Raw genomic sequence first — 6,721 nt, 5'->3', positions numbered from 1 at the left:
AATGAAGAGTGATCCCTATCCACCTCTAAAATCCCTGCCACTACTTTAATGACAGGCAATATAGTGAGTGTTTCCAGTAAATTAGGATTACAGCCAAGTCTTGCTGAACCCAACAGGCTTACTTCTGAGTAAAATAAACAGCACCATTTCCAAACATCTCTGCCAATAAACCATCATTCTCATCCTTTATGCAATGCTATTTGCAATGTGAAGAAAAATACCTAAGCCATGATCAATAATGGTTGGTTGGCAACCTTCAGTCTCGAAAGACTATGGTATAAGCCTACAGCACCCGGTATTCCCAAGCAGTCTCCCATCCAAGTACTAACCAGGCCTGACCCTGCTTAGCTTCCAAGATCAGACGAGATCAGGCATGTGCAGGGTAACAGTTGCTGCTGCTATATGAATATGCCGCTATTTCTAATCAGAGCCATAATGTGCTGCCTCGGTGCCTGGGACAGTGACGTCACGACTTGGCTTCCCTGCACCTGGGGCAGAGAAGTCATGACATTATGTGATGTAGTGACATCAATTCCAGGTTCTCCTGGAGGGTGGGGTGCTCACTGCTGTGGCTTCCCGTCCCCATCTCTTTCTCTTTGGAGGGCTCCCAGGCTTAAAAGGGATGGGGTACCCACGTGAAGTTGCAGCAGTGTTCCACCCTCTGAGAACCTGGGCAGAAGTGATTGGGCGGAGCCTGGGAGCAGTCATGCTCCCTCCCCGTGTAGCACCTTTGGCACATGCCCCTTGGGCTCTGCCCAAGTTAGGCCTTTCTACTGATGAAGATAATGTGGTGAACGAACCTAAGATAGTTACTAAATTGGTCCCTTCACATGTGCAAACTCCTCACCAAATCAAATCATGAACTTTTGTCATCAAATCATGAACCTGCACGTGTGACTAAAACAGGATTTCATTCCCTTTCCCTTCAGTAACACAAACTTGACCCCAGCACATTAGCATAATTCCATTCCCACTTTAACCTGAACTCAGAGACAGCCTTGGAGAATTTGTGCCAGAAGATTGATGATTTCTGGGAAATCTTCCTGCAGCATGACATTGCGTTGAAAGAGAACCAAAGTGAATTTTGCTGAGGCAAGGAAAAGATTGCCATCTTGTTAATCAGAAGAAGGCGCTATCATTAAGACCTTGGAACAATTTTCAGCCTGTTTGGTAATTAGGAAATACCGCTGAACACCTCTCAAAAAAAAGATATAAATATAGCACTTGGCTGTTTTAATCATTAAAATAATCCGTCTCCTGCACAGCAGCTGTGTCAGCAGTAGAAAAATTCCATTGGTCCAGCTTTTTCACCCATTATCCTGGCATTTCACTTTAATCAATTTTCAGGTCATTTAGGGAGATGCCTGAGATGTTCAGAGAGGAGTGGATGCTATGGAAATGGCAAAAGAATGTTCTGGAAGGTTCAGGACAGCAACACTAGAAATATTGCTCATTAAAGAAGGGACAAAGTGGACCAGTTATTTCCTTAGCTTTACTACCAGCATTGGGCTGGTTCATGCACTTATGAACATCACTTGATAACATGCATCCACTCAAATGTGTGAACCCTCACTCATTTTGGAGCTTGTGTCAGGTGATGTAATAATTCTGACTGCAGAGATTAATCTGAGATGGTTCATTCATGCATACAAGTCATCACTTAATGCTACAGTCCCCTCCCCCCAATTTTAAGGAGCATAGCACAATTTGCTTATTTCATTCACTCTTTCCAGGGTTGACCCAAGACTTCCTGGTGCCTGAGGCAGACTGCCAAATGCTGCCCCCTCTTACCTGATGATGTGCCAGACTTTGCTCCTCCCACACTCTAGATTGGAAAAGGAAGACTGTGATGTAGTGGAAGTGCGATGGAGGGAATCTTCTCTACATTTCCTCTTCCACTCCACTCCCTTTTCCTTTTCCATCCCAACAAGTGGGCAGAAGAAAAGGGTCAAAGCAGGCAAGTGGGTGAATGGAGGTGGACACCCTTGCCAGTCTGCTGCCTGATGTGACCGCTGCAGTTGACCACATAGATAAGCCAGCCCTGAATTTGCCACCAATCTAGAAAGAGTAGTGTCATCACTACTATCATTTCATAGCTGGAAAACCAAAGCTGAGATGTACAGATGAAGGAGGGGGGTCATAGTTTCATGGTAGAACATTGCATGCAAAAGTTCTCGAGTTCACTCCCTGACATTTCTAGATAGGGCTGACTTCCTGATACCCACTGCTAGTCAACATATACAGTACTGCTCTAGATGGACTACTGGCCTGACTCCATATATGACAGGTTCTTATAAGCAGCTTGGCAACTAGAAAGTCATCGGCCAAGCGTAGATTGAAACAAACATCTTTCACCCAAAGATCTTCTATCTTCTATTGCAACCAAAGCCTCTGCTACAATCCACACTTCACTGGAACTGTGCTGTATTCAGTCATCCACTCTAGAGTACCATACAATTCTGCTGAACTGATAAGCAGATAAAATCTAAATTCCGTGGACATATCTTCTGCCTATTCCTATATTTCTACCCTCACTCAGCCCCTCCCCTTTACAAAATTGCTTTCTCCAGTTTCATTTCTGCTCATCCAGGGCCATAAGTGAAAACTGGATGATACATTCCAATGAGGCTTGGGTATTGCATGTCTTTTAAAACAGCAATGGCAAAATTCTATGTACATCCTTGAAAAATTCTTAATCCATCATGATGTTTAGCATTGTCATATTAAGAGACGGGGCATTATTTTGTTACACATCATGTTGCACCAAAGCGCCACTAGTGTTGAATCAAGACTTGGGAGCCCACAGAAATGCTCTGGCATTGTTTTGAAACAGTGTTACTGTACAGTCATGTATTTCTCTCCCCCCCCCCCCATTCATCTGCATTGGCGCAGAAATTAAAACAGTCTCTCCAGTAAAGTTCCATGTAGTTCTAAGAGTTATAAAATATATCATTTCTGATTTCAACGGTGCCAAGAAATTCTTGGATTTGAAACTGGCAGCCTCCCAGGAACAGGAAGCAGGTGATTTATGGAAGGAGGTAGCTATAAAAAGCTCTTATTTGCTGGAGTTTTAATTAACTGCCATGCTACTGGCCTCCTCCGTCAACGTACAGAAGGGGGTTGCTTTTCTTTCCATGACTGCAGATTAATAACTTTAATGTATTTATTTTAACACTTTCCTCCTACGTAGCAATCTCGAGGACACAGATTATACAAATATGTTCTTATCCTCCTAGCAATTCTTCCTGTGTGTAGAACATAAAGTCTTATAAATAGAGCTACTCAGGGCCTTTCCAGATGATGGGGGAGGCAGGGCTAGATTATATTCATAGCCATTAAAGAAATCTAGAATCAATAGCACAATATGTGCTATCCCTACACACTGGAAGGTAAAAGCTGTGATGCTGAGCAGATATAACCATGTGGAGGAAGGGACTGGGTGACTGATTGATGGTTTGAGCCTACTGGTTCCAGAACATGAAATCATGGTATGCCAATTCCTCTAAATGGCCCCAATTAACAGTGGAATCAATTACACACTAGACTACAGTATGATCATGCCTAGCCTTTGTGGACTGGTCTTTAGGCTTGGTCTAAAAGATGCTCATAGGTGGGTTTTTCATTTTGCCACTTTCACACACACACACCCCCTCACAGAAATAACAGAAATAAAAATGCAAGCAGTAGCATTCACCCTGGATATACGGCTTGCAGCAATGCGGAATCGTTCCTATGTTAACATACGTTAATAAGAAAGCAGTAGGCGCACAATGAAATACAATGGCTTGGTGGACTCCTAAAGTAAAAGTCTGTGATGCTGGCACATAAATAGAAGGGACGGGAGCGGCATGGCACTGTGCGTTACGAACCCCGCCAAGCGCAAAAGTAGAGACAAAATGGTTATAATGAAATATCTGTCATACTGCAATATAGATTTTTCCAAAACGAAAGGGATAAATAAATGCAATGCATGTCCCTATTCTCCCATGTACCCGAACAGTGTCTAGGACTAGAAATAGCAGCTCCCATATTCCCCAGGATGACTTTAGGATGGTAGAAGTAGTGATAAAGGCTGCTAACTGGTCTTTCAAGGGAGGAAGCAGGAAAATCTGAAGTAGATAATTAGAGGAATTCCTGCCCAGAAAAAGAATGACATTTGATTTCCCTTTGAGTGACTGGAACTGTCTCTGTTCATATTTTGAAAAGGCTGAGTGAGGACGTCCAAACAGGCGATTCGGATCACTTGCATCACATCTTTCAACTGCACATAGCCTTTTGGTTCAGAAGGTTGTTTAGAGGCAACTACAGCCACAATACTTGTCTTTAACTTTAACTGGTGTTAATGTCTCAAAAGAAGAATGCCAGTTGGGGGGGGGGGACCATCATAGAAAAAAAAGATGTCCTTGTTTGCCATGAACCACACAGCAATGCTAATTGTTAGTAATGGTACATGGAAGCAATTGTGACAATGTGCAGGGCAAGTGGCTTTAAAATAATATATCTGCTGCAAGGAGCACTGATGCATGGGAGGGAGTTTTGGTGATCTCTGTGTGGCAGTTGCAAAGTTTAACCATTTCTGCCCAACGTTGCATATATACAACAGGGATCAAATGTGTATTCCTGTGGGCTGGGCAGAAATGGATAAAATTAGACCATGACAAATTGAAATAACAATCGCTGGTGGGCTGGGTCCAGGGAGTCCAGGGTGCCCCAGTGGATATGAACATGTACATGCGCGCACACATACAGGTATAAGACTACAGTGATTTCATTTCCGCTGACATAATATTGTGACATTCTGCAACAAGATGGCAACTGTTCCTATTCATTCCATTGTAGTATCCCTTCCACAGCCCAATCCAAGCTAAGCTGCCAATGCAGACACGCCAACAGAGCATAAACTACATCCCACCGGAGGGTGCAGCCCTGGAGGCTTCCTCAAGGTAAGGGAATATTTATTCTTTTCCCTATGGGCAAACCTCCACTGCCTCGATGGGTCTCCTTCGATCCGTGACAGCTGTTTTGCTAGCACAAGTCCAAGTGGACCTGGTAAGGTGGATTGAAGTGGGAGTGGGGATTGGATATCAGTGGAGCTGCTGCCACTGATATCCCTCCCTGCCCCCCTCTCTGCCCTGAAACTCCCCCACCCCATTCCACTCCCAACCTACCCCATCCTCACTCAGTGTGATGGTGGCCTCATTGTGCTTGCTGGTGGACTGAAGGGCACTTCCACCAGCATTCTCTCACTTCCACCAGCAGAAAGGGGGGATAGGAGTGGGCTCTAAGTGGCTGTTTTCTTGTGTCAATTCTTGCTGGGGGGTTTTTGTGTGTGTGTGTAATTGTGAGCCCCTTTGGGTCTTTTGTGCTATGTATGCTGCTTTGTGAACACTTTTGTTGAAAGTATATAGTAATACTAATATGCTGCTTTTCAATAAAAATGTTTACATTATTATTGGTTGGTAACCTTCAGTCTCGAAAGACTGGGGTATAAGCTTCCCAGGCGGTCTCCCATCCAAGTACTAACCAGGCCTGACCCTGCTTAGCTTCTGAGATCAGACAAGAGCAGGGTAACAGTTGCTGCTTATATTATTATTATTATTATTATTATTATTATTATTATTATTATTATTATTATTATTATTATTATTATTATTATTGATGATGATGATGATGATGATGATGATGATGATGATGATGATGATGCAATACAACCACACCCTATCCATCTTCTACTTCCTAACAGCGCTGTCTTCTCTCTCCCAAGCACTTATGTTCCAACAGCCAGCTAGATCTCTGTGAGCAGCTACTTTTCAAATGAGCTAAGCGTCAAATGTTCTCCCCATGAGTACTGCAACGGGCTGACAACTGAAATCACAGAATTAACTCAGGTGGCATGTCATTCACCTTCTTTCATAAAATAGCCCTCTAACCGGTGCAAGGTACTGAAGTTATGAGAAGCCAGGAGAAAATCAGGCTCTTGCAAAACCATTACGGCACGCATGCAGCTGCCATGACAAAGTGCCAGTTTCCCGAGAATAACAATGGAAGTCATTTTACCGCTATATTCAGCTTGCATGGAAATCTCAGTCGGAACTGTGACCACTGTGCAAACAAATATTAATCCAGGCATGGAAATGAAAGATCGGGGGAGCAGCAGGCATCAGCTGCTGAGCTGCTTTGACTTCAGCCCTCAGGAGACTTAAGAACATTAAACATTGGAGCACGTCCCATCAGAAACTAAGTGAGCACAATAAGTATATTTAATACATTATTGAACTTTTCAATCGTAGCACCGTAGGACGGAAAGGCATTTTCCGACGTCAGGAGATATATGCGCTAGGCAGACTGTAGGTGGATGCAAATAACCGTTTACTGTCCATTTTACCATATGCCCACACCCAAGGGGTGGAAAAATTAGTCCTCGGCAGGATGATACAGAAGTCCCTTTTGAAATGGGAGCCACCTCCTTGTGAGGCAGTTCCGTGTCATTGAGAAGTGTGCATGAATGAACCAATCCCAGAAAGAGGAACCAATCGTGTATGGCCGTGGCTCCCAAACTTTTTACAGGGCAACCCTAATCATCCTCCATGGTGGGTCATGATGTGACGCTCTCCGTCTTGCTGCAAAGTATTACTGTAAGCCTCTAGAGAACGCCTCCAGATCATGCCGGGCACGCAACCCATTCCATTGGCCTCCCTGGGCCCCAGAATGACCTGCAGAA

The 6,721-nt window shown here is 43.9% G+C and overlaps 1 pseudogene; it reads right to left on the bottom strand.

Moving 5' to 3' along the window:
- Positions 1-280: 280 nt before the first annotated feature.
- On the bottom strand, positions 281-400 carry LOC136637826 (5S ribosomal RNA; annotated as a pseudogene).
- Positions 401-6,721: the final 6,321 nt, after the last annotated feature.

This window comes from Tiliqua scincoides, chromosome 1 (assembly GCF_035046505.1).
Source record: "Tiliqua scincoides isolate rTilSci1 chromosome 1, rTilSci1.hap2, whole genome shotgun sequence".
Taxonomy (NCBI): Eukaryota; Metazoa; Chordata; class Lepidosauria; order Squamata; family Scincidae; genus Tiliqua; species Tiliqua scincoides.
This window is presented reverse-complemented; position numbering and strand designations above follow the sequence as displayed.